Source organism: Episyrphus balteatus, chromosome 3 (genome assembly GCF_945859705.1).
Source record: "Episyrphus balteatus chromosome 3, idEpiBalt1.1, whole genome shotgun sequence".
Lineage (NCBI taxonomy): Eukaryota > Metazoa > Arthropoda > Insecta > Diptera > Syrphidae > Episyrphus > Episyrphus balteatus.
Genome location: NC_079136.1, coordinates 52609119 through 52626574, shown reverse-complemented (window position 1 = coordinate 52626574; position 17456 = coordinate 52609119). Strand labels below are relative to the sequence as shown.

Here is a 17456-nt window from a genome sequence, read left to right as displayed (position 1 = left end):
TTGTTCTAGTTCTGTTAGTTTTAGTTTTAGTTGGCTAGCATCTCTTTGACAATGTTCTCTGGAGTGATGTTGCCAATGTTTGTCAAGTTATTCGATCCATCTGGTCGAGTTGAAGGCTTTTCGTACGTCCAGTGTTGCCCTCAAGACGATCTTCTTTGAGTAGAGTCATTTGGGGTAAGATCGCTCAGTGGGTAAGAGCGCGCAGTGCTATTTCTCAAGTTGTTTCCAAAAAAAACTAAAACGAAAAATGAGTAAATCAGCCCTTAGTTAGACATTTAGCTGCCGTAAACTATCAAGATTCCTATTAAAATTATGTGCGCGCTCTTACCCAAGATTTTGCGCGATCTTACCCTGACTTTGGGGAAAGAGTGCGCACTTCGACTTCATTTGGTTTTTGTTTTTAATTATATGAAATATTTAAATTAAAAAACTTTTTTTCTGTGTTTTCGTGTTCCCAAAGTATAGGTTAATCAAAAAAATTATGCTGATATCTCTTACAGAATCTTCACAATTTCGCCTTAAAGTGAAAAGTGCGCGCACTTACCCCAACTGACTCTATTGGTTTCTTTGTTGGACGATTTGAGTGACGTGTATGAAATTCTTCTGTGGCGAGGCCTTAAGGTTTCTATATGAAACTATGATTTGTTGATACACACAACAGAATTTCAATTTATGTTCATTGAAATAAAACGAAATTTTAACAGGTTCTTTTTAAATGTAAACGATTTAGCCTTGAATATGGACATATTTTGACGTCAATGTAAATGGAAATCAACTGAATATAAAAATTCTTAGAGTAAATATTTTAAGCCAATTGATTAAGAAATCACGAATAAAAAGCACATTGGACTCCACAAATCCCTAAATTCTAAATTCTTTTTGAAGTCTTAAGATTTAAAATCAATGACTCCGAAAATAATGATTTGAATTCATGAATTTATTTTTAGAAGCTAAAATTGTTTTTTTATTGAATGTTTTGGTTTAACCTTCAATCCCAAACTGAAAATATTCAAAATTGATTTATTTCACCTCAGGGGAAATTTATATTTTAAGGTTTTTTGAATTGATAGTAAAATTAAAAAAACAAATATCTTACAACCATAAAAAGTTTATTTTGAATATAAATTTACACCGAAAAAAGACCTAAACGTTTCAATACATTAGCTTGAAAGTAAATATATAAATGACCGTGCTTAAATCAACCGATAGCTTCTTCTTTTTTTTTATTATTATTTCTTAACCACACTTAACTCCCAATTCATTGAATTAAATAAAAAATAACCAAGATCCATTTACAGAAGCAAACATAAAAAAAGAAAAAAATATATTCATGACCCACTTACTCCCTTTTACTCTCGAAGGGGCCACCATAATACCTATCGTGTTCCACACGAATTGCCAATTGAAAGTCAAAGCAACTTTATTCATGGTTTTCACAAAACAAAAAAAAAATAATAAAAAAAAAAAAATCCTTCCATTTACCAACGACAAATTGAAATTATTACCCAACAACAACAACAACATCAGCAACGACAACAATGAACAAAAAAGCAAACCGGCCTTCAGGACAATATTCAACAGAATCGAATCCTGTGCGTGCAGCTGCTTTCAATTTTTATTTATTTATATATTTCTCGAAAAATAACCCTGGGAAAAATATACAAACTAAAGGAACAAACTGCTCGACAAATAATAAGAAAAAATAAAACAGTAAAAAAAAAAATTAAGTGACTTGTATAGAGGAGAGAGATCGGCAATGGAACTGGATTTGGAGGCATGGAGGTTGGAGAGTTGTATAGGGTTTGTTGGCAAAAAACCCTTGTAAGGCCTTTGGGCTGTTTCAATTTTAAAGCAAAGACAAAAACGATATCAAAATCAACTACCGGCAACCAAACCACTGACCAAACAACCCAACTGGCAATAAATTGTAATTTCTCCATTTTCCGAACCGATGAGCTTATGGCAAGCCCAGCTAGCATCAGCACTCTACTTGAACAGAACATCAGCCGCCCCCATTTTACACCCATCACCAGCATCCACTGAGACGTCCCACAGAACTCTGAAAAGCTACACGAGGACAGTTGGAATCTGATTCTTTGCCAATGAAATTTGAGAGCCACCTATCATCGCCACTTCCCACAATGACTTAACGATGTAGCCAGCGCGAAGGACACTGATTCCATTCCAATTTCAATTTAATCTTTTTTTCTTTTTTGTCGTTTTGTTTGTTGGTTGGGCTTCTATCGCTTACTTGACTTGGAGCTTGGCGGGTGTTCTTAGGTCTTAGAGGGTACCATTTATATTTATATCCATCATCAACCGTTCCATTAGGGGAAGCACCAGCGAAGCACATTGAGAATTGAAGAAGGAAAAACGAAATAGAAAGGGCAAAAGTGCCAAGAAAATCATTTCGTTTTCTTATATTTGAAACAATGGCACGATGACCTCTTGGTGACGACCGACGAAGACCGACGCCAATTCTACGACAATGACGATGTTGACGATGATGATGGTGTCAGGGCTAAATGGCCAAAAGGTTCTTATGTATTTTGTCTATGTATACATTTTAACCTTTACTTTATTTTTTAAAATGGCCGGTTAACTGAAATGGAAAAACATTGCGGAATTTAAGGGCGCCAAAACCAAAGCAAATTCTGAAAACTGACTAGAAGTCAATTACTATATATGTCTTTTCACCTCAGCTGAATAATTCTATCAAGACTTTATTCATTAAAAGCTGATACTAAAAACTCTAGCATTGTCCCTTGTTGAAGCTCCGAGAAGTTCTAAAGAATTTCTAAGAATTGTAAACCAATTTTACCAATCGTCTTCAAAGTTGCTTATAAGAGCTTTAAAGAATGCACCAATGTATTTTTTTAATGGCCTTCCAAAATTGGAAGATATTCTATCAATACTTTCAAACAAAACAATTAAACTGTTATTTAAATTACTCACCCGGTTCAAAAACAGGGCGATATTTATATGCAAATCCGATCCTGTACCTATTAAATTGGGAAATGTTGGGAACACAAAATGAAATTTAAACTGTAAAAGTCATAAAGTATTCATGGCTGAGTGTTTTCATGTAAGAATTGTGCACTTAGGATTTTTCTCTTTTTTTTTTGTGCATAGATATTGGAATTGTTCAAAATTATAGTCTTGAGAGGTTAGACAATTATGGCCAACAAGAGTGTGATAAAGACTTTGAGATTTGAAGCAATATAATATGTACACTGTACAGGGTGGCATGTAAAAAATGGATAAGCCTGAAATGGCTGATAGCTAAACTTATGACAGTACTAAAACCAAATAGAAAAAAATTTCTATCGCAACCAGTTTAGAAAATATTAGCTTTTTTTCGTTCAGTGTATTTCAAATTTTATCATCTTACGTTTTTTTTTATAATTTTCTACAATTATTGACTAAAACCATAAGCACTTAAAAATTTTTAAAGCTGTTGCACTTTTTCTTTGAAAAAATATTGAATTTCGTTTTTCCATGCAAAATGTAAAAAAAAAAAATATAATATTTTATGAAAAATTTTAAACACCTGTGGTATAAAACTTTTTTTAAAATATGCGCGTCCAAAGGTGATTGCAGAATGGTAATAGTTTTTATCAAATCTAGAGTTACTAGGAAGTTATTGGTACCAAAAAGCAAAAAAAAAGCCTATTAATTAAATAAATTATTTTAAATGTATAATCTTAAGTTTTTTCACTTTGCTGCGACAAATGCATGGATTCCTTCAGTTTTTTTATCAGTCATATTTTAAAATAATTCTTCCAATACATTACCATACAAAATATGTTATAACCGTTGAATAGTGGCTATAAAAAAGTAACTTAACTTTTTTTTAAATACAAAGTAGAAAAAAAACATTTGTTTGCTCAGTTTAAGCATGGGCATACAATTATGCATCGGAACAGCTTGTTTTAAATTTTGACTTATCAATGATCTCGTTTTAAAGAAATATTGAGATTTTCGGTCCCGTTGGCCCAATTCAACCTTATTAAAAATGTTGCTACGTTTTCGAATTTATGTTGAGTTCCCAATCTTATTGGAATACGAAAAACATGCAATATTTGTTAGATGCAATTTTATTAAGAGTTATAATATAATCCCATCTTTATTTTATCTTTTAACTGATATTTGGCAAATTAGCAAACAAATCATTTTTTTCTATTTTGAATTAAAAAAAAAAAAAAACAGCTAAATTACTTTTTTTAGCCACTATTAAACGGTTATAAAATTTTGTATGGTAATGTATTAGAAGAATTGTAAAATGAATCGTTTATTTCAGAAACGACATAAGTCCATGAGCATAAACTTTTCAGGAGCAACAAAAAACTGTTTTTTACTTAAAATTCCACAACACTTCAAATTTAGAGTATGCCGAGTTATAATCTAGCCTAAGATGCATTTAGAAACCTTTAAAATATAAACTTTTTTTAGGTCTTTGCGGGTTTTTAAGCCTTTAAAGTCGGTGGACTTATGTCGTTTCTGAAATAAACGAAATTTTTGTGGTAAAACTTTTGTTTTTATTTAGCTATAGTTTTTGAACCCTACTTTCGATTTTAATAAATTAAATAGCAGTAGATAGAGTATCTTTACCTTTTTATAGATGTATAACTTAAAGGCTTGCGTGTCATGATGTTTGCCAAAAAAATTTAAAACTGGTATTATTATATTATATTATTTATTATTTATTATTATTTATTATTATTTATTATTTATTATATTATTCAAGAGTTAAAAATGCTGCCACCACCAGAAATCTCTATAACTTTTGAATCCTGAGTACAATTTTAATGAATTTAATAGATATAGATAGAGTAATTCTTTACCTTTTTGTAAATATATAACAAAAGGGGGTGCGTGTCAAGATTGCTGCCAAAATAATTTAAAACTGGTAAAAAGTCATGTATTTAACAGTCAAAAATCCATATATTTTGAACCCTTTTCTTTCAGTTTTCGTATTTTGGGGGGTCTGACATACTTAATTTTTTTTTTCAGAAGATGAATAACTAACTATACATACCTAAATGAGAAATTTCCAAAAAAAAAATTTTTGGAAAAAGTGGACTTATGCTGTTTCTGAAATAAACGATTCAAATATGACTGATCAAAAAAAACAGAAGGAATCCATGCATTTGTCGCAGCAATGTGAAAAAAACTTAAATTATACAGTTAAAAATTTATTTAATTAATAGGCTTTTTTTTTGCTTTTTGGTACCAATAACTTCCTAGTAACCCTAGATTTCATAAAAACTATTACCATTCTGCAATCCCCTTTGGACGCGCATATTTTTAAAAAAAAATTTCATAAAATAATATATTTTTTTTTTTACATTTTGCATCGAAAAACGAAATTCAATATTTTTTCAAAGAAAAATTGCAACAGCTATAAAAATTTTTAAAAGCTAATGATTTCAGTCAATTATTGTAGAAAATTATAAAAAAAAATTTAAAAAATTCATTCATTCGTGGTTGTGGTGAACGAAAACGTAAGATGATGAAATTTAAAATACACTGAACAGAAAAAGCTAATATTTTCTAAACTGGTTGCGATAGAACTTTTTTTCTATTTGGTTTTAGTACTGTCATAAGTTTAGCTATCAGCCATTTCAGGCTTTTTTACCGGACACAATGTATACGAAAAGTGTGACAAAATCTACACTTCAAAGAAAATTTTTAAATTATTTGGTAAATTGAAATATTCTACCTAAGACAGATTTTATGCATTCATCTTTTGATTCGAGCCTTTTGCTTAATAGCCTTTAGATCTTATCTATGGTTGATGAAAACAAAATGTTTTTTTTTTAGTGTGTCTACTACTTTTTCCTTGAAAAAAAAAAAAAAAATTATGAAAACTATTCTAAAGTCAGACTATAATGTTTATTGTATTGTATATAAATGTCATACATTAAAAAACCTTTGTGGTGACCAGGGTTGTAAAAAGATCAAATTAAAAAAATTGTACAAAAATTGCATTAAAAAAATATTTATTGCAACAGAAAAAATTAGATTAAAATTTTTTTTTTATTGCAACAATAATATTTGTCAAAAATATAATAGCAAATGAAAAATATTTGCACTGAAAAGAAAAATTTTAATGCAAATAAAATGCATACGCTATTTTAATTATAATATTGAATTCGACGACTAGCTATTAAAAAAAATATTTAATGCACACATTTTGCAATGTTTTAGTTTTTCATTAGAGTAAATTTTTTTTTTTAAATGTTTCTTTAATGCAAAATACATATTTATATTTTCAATAAAAGTTTTATTTAAAATGCAAACATTAAACAAAAAATAAAAAAAAAAAAAAAATTCATGACTTTTGCACCCAATTTTTTTTAAATCGTTTAAAAATTTTGTTGGAAAAGGGTATAAAATATGAAAGTTTGAAGCTTTGCTTTGGTAGTTGTGTTAAAAAAAAGAAATATTTTTGTTTTATTTTTTATTTTATCATTTGGAGATCAAAACCATTGTATAGTTTATTAAAAACAGTTTTTTTTTTTTTCGTAAAATGCAATAGCTTTTATGAGCTTAAAATTGACAGACAATTTTAGTATACAAGATTTGTACAAACACCAGATCGTTACAATATTCCAATTTTAACGAAGTAAACCAATCTTCTTGCCAAAAAAAATGTCTGTAGGTCATTTTTAAGTTTTTTTTTTACTTGGTACCAACACTGCTTTAATTGCGAATGAAAATTTCAACTAAAGATAGAAACGTTCATATTAGAATTTTTTGAGAAAAATGTTACGTATACGCCATACATTTTTTTTTTTTCTAATTACCTAACTATAAAATTTTTCATTTTATGGGAGTTGAGTAATAAGATATCGAAATTTAATATCTATAAACTATAGTTTTAAATAGTGTAGGTATGCATTTTTGTAGTATACTTAAGGCTCTCTTAGACTTAATCCGCCTCTGATAATGGTCTACAATCCTATGTTCACCATAATGTATTTTACACAAAACTGTTCCTAAGACTGATGGTAGCTAAAAAGATGCACCGGGCATCCTTTTTGCCAAAGACCTTTAACGAAAAAAAAAATATATATATAAATATATAATATTCACCCGGTGCAGACTTAATGGGTATCTTCTGTAAATTTCATAAATTTTCTCCGGAAGTATGAAAAAGTTAAAAAAAAAAAATAAAAAAAAAAGGACAACGCCAACAACACCCCTTTTCCAGTCTTTTTTTTTTTTTTCTTCCATTTTTAAGTTAATGGCCATTTCCTTAAGTAGGTAGCTAAAAAGTTAAGGACTTTTGAGAGTATTTTGTTCTTTGGCGCATTCTGTTGTTCTCCCCAACATCCTGGAATTCAACCTTTTCCGTTAGTTTTGACTTTTGCAAAATAGAAAAAAAAAATAATATCGTTTATTGTTGTTGTCATACCGCAACCATTAGGGACTCACACAAAAATGGTCAAGGAAGAAAATATAGAACAAAAGGCTTAGCCAAATGATAATTAATGCACCAAAATGTTTGTGTAGAAAAAGGGACAGCAACGGTGCGCGTTTTTCGTTAGCTAGGATTAAGTTTTGGTACACAAAGTAGACAGCTTTTAGACCGCACTCCCTAATTTGGCTGACACTATTTTTCATAAGTTAATTTTTGTTTTTTTTTTCTGTTGTTGTAACTTTAACTTTGAAGATAGGCAAGGTTATTAGGAAAGAACTTTAGAAATGAGAGAAACTAAAAATTACTTTAATGGTGAGTTGGTTAATAGAGTGATTCATAGTTCCGGTTGAGTATGGCTTTTATCATTGTCCTTTTGGATGCGTTCCAGATTCCAGTAATATTTTTTTGGTTGCTTTAAATGGTTAATTTGCTACTTTTTGTAGCAAACATTTAAAACATTTAAACAAGATATCTTTTGATTTTATTATGAAAATCCCGATCTCAAATTTTATAAATTACAACCATACTTTGTTAACAACCATATTATTTCACTTCAAGAGCGAATTTAAAATCAAATAAAATATGAATATTTTCAATGCCATTTTATCATAAAAAGCTTTTTCCCCTTCACAAGAAAAAAAATATCAAAAATGCTTCACCATAGCTGGGCAGACATTAAGATACTCAGACATATTATTTTCGTTTCTATCGAAAAAAAAAAAAATTACCTTCCTACACAAAAACCCCAACTCTTTCTTTTTTTTTCATTAAACTAATGCATCATCACAGCAAAAAAAAAATTATAAGAAATTCTACCTCGTATAATGATAATCATGAAAATAACATCCTTCTAAAGAATTTCATCGAATGACCTGATTTTAATTTTCTGTTTTTTTTTTTTTCTATACCCACCTAAACCAACCTACCTACTTTCCTGAAAATACTAATTCCCGGAAAGTAATCCTCGAACATGTTAACAATGTGTAGGTTCCCACTTTTCATGATCCTTTCATGCAAATGATGATGGAGTTTCTATATACCTATATAAAAAAAAGTACACTCTACGAGCCATAGAATGATAGCATGGCAAGAGTGTTGTTCATCTCTATCTATATAAATAACTGCATCGTTATAGACTTTTCGAATCAAAAATTTTCAAAAGTATCTGTGTATCTACAAGGACTTTATAGGACTCGACATACACACAACACAACAAAAATGCATAAATATTCATTGCAATGCATAAATTAACAACTCTCACTCAACAAAGCGTTCAGCTGTATACTCACTACTCAGTATAGGTTTAGATATCGAGATAAAACATTTTGCCTTTGTTAAGTTAGTGCAAGCACCATGATGTGTAGGGTGAAAGTGGATAAAATGGTATGGTGTGTGTGTGGAGGAAACCTTCATACATTTTATTTCTTTCATATTACAAAAAACCGAAGAGAGAAAATCGGAAAATTATACAAAACCATTTCAATGCATATACGAATTTATGTATCGTCTTATGCATTAAACATAATCACACTACACACTGACACTGTGATGAGGATGCACGAATGAAGTTCTCTTTTCTCATTTGTCTGAATGGTATATAGGTGTTACTCTGATATTGGTCCAACAACCATGGTGACACAATATCATACAAATTTATCATTTATGATAAGCTGTTTAGATAGGGAGACATCACATCCCTTTTTGCATTATCTATATAAAAAGCTGTAGGTATGAATGCCTTACCAATGCAAAGCCACATATACATTTAAAAAACAATCCTTTGTTTATTTGAGTTTTAGTTTTTTTTCTTGTTTTATTTAATCAGGATAATGGTTCTCCGATATATTGCATGACCCCAAATAATATAAATCTATGAAAGACTTGAGAACCGTTTTGTTTTTATCATTCAAACAAGCTGTCATTCAAATTTGGTGTATATCGTCAGAAGAATAGTTAACACACACTCCGTAGCAATTGATTAAGATCGATTGAATTGTTGAACTTTTATACTTTACATTGAAAGCTAGGAAATACTGAATATTGTTTCAACTTTATGATGTTTTATAAAAGTTTTTTTGTTAACATTAATTAGGTAACGTTCTTTCCCTCAGTGTAGTATAATCATTCGTCATAGTAAATTTCTGCCTACTTATAGGTTAAAATATACAACAGTCGGAAAAAGTATTTTGACAAAATGAACATTTTTCTAACTGATGAGAATAATCTGTAACGGTTAAACATAAAATAAGGAAGTTGATGGTTATTTATTAAGTACATTATGGTGAATCTCATGATGGTCAATGTCAGTCATATAGTTGGTATTATGCTTCGAGGCTGCATTTTTTGTATAAAAAGTACTAATTTTTGAGGGAAAAAAATATTTTGACAAACGTTCTATTTCAACGTTGGTAAGGTAAGGTAATGCATTACGTGTTTCAAGAACGTATAAAACTGACAGACATGTTAAGGCCCCGATTTGTAAAAAAAATTGGGCAAAACGGAGGAACTTAGCATTGAAATTAGTGCATCTTCTGTTGCAAGTCATAATTTCGGTGTGTCTGTTAAAAAATCTGTGAAGAACTGAATTTATCACGGGAAACTAAAAATTACCAAACATGAAAACACAAAAATATAATTATACAATTATACTATTCAAAATTTAATTTAATTGGACAAAAAACGAAGAAAATGCACTAAAAAAATAGACGCATTTCGAAGAATTCCACTTTAAATCGGGGATTGACTCCAAAAAGTCTGAATTTGGAAATGCCATTCTTTCAGCAAAAACTTGTTAACAAAATTACCCTTTGCATTGAGCTCCAAGAAGATAATTTTATCATGTTTATGGGAAGATAATACTTCAAACAAAAATCGAAAAAAAAAACTGAATTCTCAAAGCGACATGTTGTTGTGCTTTTCGCTTCTGGAACAAACTTGACCAAATTTTTACAGAGCTTCAACAGTTCCTTTACGTTTCCCGGATCATTGAGATGGAAATTTGTGAGAATGTGGTCCATAAAACTTTGTTTTTGAATGAAAGAAGCATACCAATATATGCTCCTTTGATAATTCAGTTTTTTTTTTTTCAATTTTTGCTTTATGAGATAAATACTGTATTATCTTCCCATAAACATGGTAAAATTATCTTCTTCGAGCTCAATGCAAAGGGTACTTTTGCTAACAAAGATTTTGCTGAAAGAATGGCATTTCCAAATTCAGACTTTTTGGAGTCAATCCCCAGTGGCGTATTGAGGGGGGGGCTCAGGGGGCCAAAGCCCCCCCCCCCCCCAAGCCTTCAAGATCATGTTATTATTTAGCTGGTTTCATCATAATGTACATGATTAACTGAAACTTGTTCGTAAATCTTTAAGATTTAAATGCAGCTCAGATGGTCGAACCCCCCCTCCAAATTCTGTTGCTTGTGTTTGTTTCAATAAGAGCCTTAGCAGATTGGCGTAAATTTAAAATTTTGACGTCGAATTACATCACCGTTAAATTTTGCAAAATTGCTTATGCAACCTCAAAACTCCGTATTTTATAGTCTTAAGGATATTTACTTTTTTTTTCAAAAATAATATTTTTCTCAAATATAGACATAGAAATAGATATTTTTTTAATTCCAAAATGTTAGTGGTCAACATGATTAATGGTTGCGCTTTTGATTTGTATTAAAAAAGTAGCACAAAATATATATTTCGGATTAAACATAAAAAAGAATTTCATTGAAAACAAGTTTTTGAAACTTTCAGGTTCAGCATTTCACTTTCGCGCATTCACTTCCCGAAATTAAAATTAGGTCTTCTGCATTTTTCACTCATTTAGATTTTCTGATGGAATTCAATTCACTTTGTTTCTGTTCGTGAATTTGGTACCTTTTTCAATGAATCTAACTTAACCTAATTCATTTTTCATTTGAAATTTGCAATTATATCGCCCATACTCTGCATTTCACTTACATATTTAATTTTTTTCTTTTAAATTTTGCATTTTTTCCATTAAAATTGCCAATAAAATTACATCCATGTTCAAAGCCGCAGTAATTTGACTTTAGAAATAAAATTAAAATGGATGATCTTTCAGTTTTGACAGATCGAAACAATTTCGAAGTTTTCGAAATCGATCGAAATGAAGAATATGATATTTCATTTCACGTAAAATTGAAAAGTGATTTCAAAAATTTTACGTATAGGTTAATTAACCCTCTAAAAATTGTTTGTAAAATTTTCCAAACCCCTCAAAATTTTTTTCTGGATACGCCACTGTCAATCCAAGATTTAAAGTCAATTATTCAAAATGCTTCTAATTTTTTTTAATGCATTTTTTTCATTTTTTGTCCATTTATGGTAAATTTTGAATAGTATAATTGTATAATTTTATTTTAGTGTTTTTATATTTGGTAATTTTTAGTTTCCCGTGATAAATTCAGTTCTCCACAAATTTTTTAACAGACACACCAAAATTATGACTTGCAACAGAAGATGCACTAATTTCAATGTAAAGTTTCGCCGTTTTGCCCACTTTTTTACAAATCGGAGCCTTAACAAGTCTCTCAGTTTTATACGTGCTTGAAACATGTAAAATGCATTACCTTTCCTTACCAATATTGAAAAAGAACGTTTGTCAAAATACTTTTTTCCCTAAAAAATTAGCACTTTTTATACAAAAAATGCAGCCTCGAAGCATAATGACAACTATTTGACTGAAATTGACCATCGTGAGATTCACCATAAAATACTTATTAAATAACCGTCAACTTCCTTATTTTATGTTTAACCGTTACAGATTATTCTCATCAATAAGAAAAATGTTCATTTTGTCAAAATACTTTTTCCGACCATTGTAGTTTCACATGATAGATTAATCAATACTGATGAGCTATTGTTTACAATTTTAATGGTTATTCAATCAACAGATTTGTAAGTTCTAATCACACTTAGTGTGACTCAGAATCAACCCCAAGAACGTAGTGGTATTTTTGGTCCTTTTTTGAGGTTTTTTGTTCATTTTTTGTGTTTTTTTTAAATGTTTTTTTTTTTGCCATTTTTAGAGTTTTTTTTTATTTTTATATTTTTTTTAAATTATTTTAATAACGTTCTGAATATTTCAGGACTATTTTTGAAATGTAAGAGTTATATATTACGTATATTAGAAATATATCCCACATAACATAGATTTCAGGACAGCTAAGGTCCTCAGGGACCACAAAACCGTTTCTCGATTTTCATCGTAAGAGCCATTTTCCATGAATCCATAATGACCTTTTGCGTTAATTTTAAAAAGAAGACGTCCTGATCAGCAGCGTGTTACAGTGACCTTTTTTTCCAATTGATTTGAGGCTAATTCTTTTTTTATTTGAAAACAAAATTTAAAAATAGCTGAAAAAATTTGGAGAAAAGATACATTTTTCCTTAAATCTTAAAAACTAAGATACTTTTAAACATGCGGTTTTTTGTTTTTGACTAAAAATCAATGAGAGCAAAAAAATGTACCCTTTATTAAAAACAAATGAATATAATAAACTAAAAGAAAAAAAAATATTTAACTTTAAAATTAAATTTCTCAAAAACTATTTACTCAATCAACTTCAAATAAACATCAAATTCAAGGAGTATATTTTAGCTTTCCAAAAAGGTATAGGACATTATAATGAGCTATTGTTTTTTGTTTAATTTTTTTTCCCCCATTCTAAGTCAAATGTATATATATGTATAATGCCTGTAACTCAAAAAAGGGATCAGGTACGATTTTGAAATTTACAAATTTGGAATCCTGAGATCATTTCGAACAAATCTGCATCATCACTTTTGGGATCCATTTTTATAAACCCTGCCTCGTTTTCAAGACCACCGTGGCTAGCTACCCAATACAACACACATTACAATTTTGGTTTTAGAAACATGTACTTATACATCATGCATAAAACGGTGTTTTTTTTTTATTACTCAGAAGTTTGAAGTTTTCGACTTTAAGTGGCAAATTAATAGATATACATTGTGGATCACTGTGGCGTATACGTACCTTTTTTTAATGAGTAAAATTTAGATTTTTTCACAACTATCTTGGACTCAAAGTTATGGATAAAATCTAACTTAGTAAATAAAAATTAATGAGTGTGCTTTAAAAGTGATTGAACAATGTGATTCGAAAGCTGCTAAGTAGATTTATTAGCATTACAATAATTGTTTTCGAATTCAATTTTTTTAATTGAATAGAAAGTTCCCAAAAACAATGTGACTTAAATCAATTACCATAGAGTGTAAGAAATATGTTTAGTTTTAGTATAAATTTTGTATGAGTAAAATTGTCAGGATCTTCTGAAAGCGTACACACACACAACTCTTAAATAGGCAAACAACAAGACAACTCGTATAGTAAATTTGAATATTTTTACTTTTAGTCGTAAAACATTCATTTTATGGACAGACACACGAAGAAATATCATCTCATGCAATTTTATACCAACGAAATTCACATAGAATATAAATATCGTTATGGTGTTTTTAGTTAACGTACGTATGGACTTCTACATAGTCGAAGAGCGTAGTAGTTGTCATCCTTATTGCCATCAATGTTTTTTCTACCTTTTTCTGAACGGGCTAAATAAATTTTTGTTTTATTTTGTCATTTCTATTCGGACACGAGCAAGTGACAGTATTATGAACCCTAACTCACTTTCTATGGTTTTTCTTAAATTTAAATATAGCCCGTACCTACTATACAACACACGTACATAAATTTTGGCATACACTCGTACGTATTATAGAGGTTCTGGACTCGAATACATTATTCATGTTTAAAAGAGCTCATATGGGAATTAAGGATAATTTTCGTTGTACAAACCAACATAACTGCACACAGATATTTGCACTTAATTTTCCAAAAGTGCCATATGAAGCGTTTTTTGTCGTATATATCGTCTCGTCTGTGTTGTTTTTGTATTTTTCGTTGTTGTTGTTATTCAAACTATGATATTCATATGGTATATTCACTATTCAGTGAGGTAACATTTAACACTCTGAATTTCAAGTGGCTTAAGGATTTTAAGGACACTGCCATCAGTGCAGAACGGTCTGCTGTGTGTCGTGTCAGAGGCAGGCGAGAGGATTAGTGTGTCTGTGTCGCTTGATGCCAAACTGAGTTGAGTCAAGCCTAGAGAGAAAGAGAGAGATAGAGAGAAAAAGTAAATTAAAATAGGTTGATAGTCCATTAGTGCGGGATCTGGGATAACACTATGACTACGACTCGACAACTTTACATAAAGCACAAGCAAATTAATTCCATACTTTCATTTGATTATTCCAAGTGTTAAATAATACAACAGAAAAATTGGATAACCAGGTTTGTTTTATATGAGGAACAAGTGAGTGACAGCGTTAAGAGAAAACGACAAGGGCCGAAAAGAATTTGATTTATTCAGATTTCTGGACATTTGCGAGTTACCTGCTATAAGGAAGGAAACATCCATGAATGTGCAGACTGAATTAAGTATCGTATTGTAGGTTTAAAAAATGCATTTTTATTGTAATTACTTTGAATATTATGGGAATAAGGTTTATACGAAATCGTTTGAGAAGAAAAAAATTAGAATGCTACAAATATTGAACCAACTTTCAAATTATATGTATTTAAAAAATTTTTTGTTTTGCTCAACTTATAACACAATTGTAAGAAATAGCTTTTTTTTGGTTAAAAGTTACACTTATTATAAGTTTTTGATTAATTTTAAAAGCAAGTTAATATTTTTGGGTGATTTTCTTTCCTATTGGAGACCTTTTGAAGTGAAAACTTTTTTAGTATCGTAGTGATTTGAAACAAGATGAAACGAAAACGTGACACGAACATTCAACTTGTTATAACTTTTTTGTTTTAATAGATAGATGAATGAAATTTATACTGTAAATAGGTAATTAAATAAACTACAAATGTAAAAAATTTCGATTAATTTCATATTCAAAATTCTGAGATAACGGTAAAAAGATGTTCTTTTTTTTACACACGTTATATCTTTTGATCTAGTACACATACAAATTAGATTTAACTTACGCATGCTGATAACATAACCTTTCATTTGATATATCACAATTAACTGTACGAACTCTACAAGTTACACAATCTTAAATTGAAAAACTTGAAAAATACCTCAAAACACCTGTGAAGATCTGTTGACGATGACCAGTGTAGGAATCAACGTAATCTCAGATTGAAATTTCGACATAGTTGGCTTTAAAAAATTCTTTTTTTTTTTTCTAGGCATGGTAGAAATATGATTCATACGTCATATAAAATGTGAAATAACCTTTCAGATGATATAAAATTTACTATAGGTTGTCATTTAAAAAAATATATTTAATGGTGTTAAAAGAGAAAAAAGATTTATTTTTTTGGTTTTTTGATGAAAAGTGATTTGATTTGAAAAAAATAAGCTCTTTTTGTAGATGTTGTATAGACAGGGACGGTATAAATATTTTGAGCTGAAACAATAAGCTTTCAGATGATATAAAATTAATATAGGTTGTCATATAAAAAACATACATTTAAAGGAGATAGAATAAAAAATAGAAAAACAAGAAAAATTTTTTTTTAAGGTTTCACTTCTACCACGTGTGAATTGCACACATGACTTTTTTTTTGGATCAAAACTAAAGAGTTTTATAAAAGAAAACTTTTTAATCTTAATTCGATCGTATTTTTGAAATAAAAGCATATTTTTAAAACCCGAAACTGTATTTTTGCTGCAACCGTTTCTTTTTACCGACTTATAAAGGTTCTAAATTCGTCGACTGGTGAATCGATTTTTATAATATTTCCATCATCCATAAAAACACCATAAAAATACCATTTTCTAAGTTTGATAAAAATGATTATTAATTTTTTAACTGTGTTTTCAATGCAAGCACTCTTTAAAGAGACTCTAGATTTTTTTTTCTTGTGGTGTAGCATAAATATGGACTTTTTGCCAAAAATCAGTTAGAAAAATAAATATAATAGAAAGAACCAAGAATCAAAATAATCCATACAAATATTCCTTTAGCAATTTTCATCAATGTTTATTATCTATTTCACATGGGATTTCCTTTTCATACACAATTTCAAATCAAACCATCAAAAAGTTCTATGCTGTAATAACTTCAAATAACCCAACAAAAAACAAATAAATTACAAAGCACACACTGCATCATGATGGTACCCAATAAATCCATTTATAATTCCCCCAAAAAAATGTTTAAACAAGAATCCAATTGGTTAAATCAACTCCGAATTCAATTAGTTTTCAATCTCTTTTCCATCCACCTCATTGAAAATATCATATTCGATAATATTTATTATGCATTCGCTGGCACTGGTGAAAACCAAACAAAATAACTTCATTTTGGTTTGGGATATTTTCTAATTTTAAAAACATTATACAATTTCCCCCCTCGAAATAAAACATCATCGTCAAATCAACTAATGGAAATTAGTCAATTTATATTTCACTATAGCATGTCTCGTCCCAAATTTATATATATTGAGTGTATTTGTGTGTCCTTTCTTTCATCGAATCAAAATTTATATATACTATATACACATCCGCAGTGATTTCAATTCGGGGAAAATAAAATGATTGGCTTACCACAAACTGAATTAAAAAATAATTATTATCCTCGTTGAGCATACAACATTTATTGGCAATTCGTCATCGTCGTATTCATTTCATGTCGTCGCCATTTGAATTCAAAAACTAATTTCTCTTTCTCATTAGAAAATTGAAATTAGCATTAAATCAAAAAACACTTTATTTGCATTACCGAGCGCGCGCGGCAGGCGCCATAGATACGTGATATGGTTGTCGTCGTTGTCGACGAGTGGCGTTGTGTCCTTGTTGAACGCATTTCAACTCGACATTGATTTGAATGTGAATTAATTAAAATCAATTCCATCAAGGTTTTTAGATCTAATTTTGGAGCATTGAACGGTGATGAACACAGAGTGGAGAGATGTGTTTATAGAACTAGAAACGTGTATTAAATTAGCTCAAAACGCACACAAA

At 29.6% G+C, this 17456-nt stretch overlaps 1 protein-coding gene across 3 annotated transcripts in view; it reads left to right on the top strand.

The window, feature by feature from the left end:
- The window catches only part of LOC129916958 (uncharacterized), a 140744-nt gene that overhangs the window by 81485 nt on the left and 41803 nt on the right, over positions 1–17456 (top strand). The gene's annotated exons all lie outside the window — the stretch shown is intronic.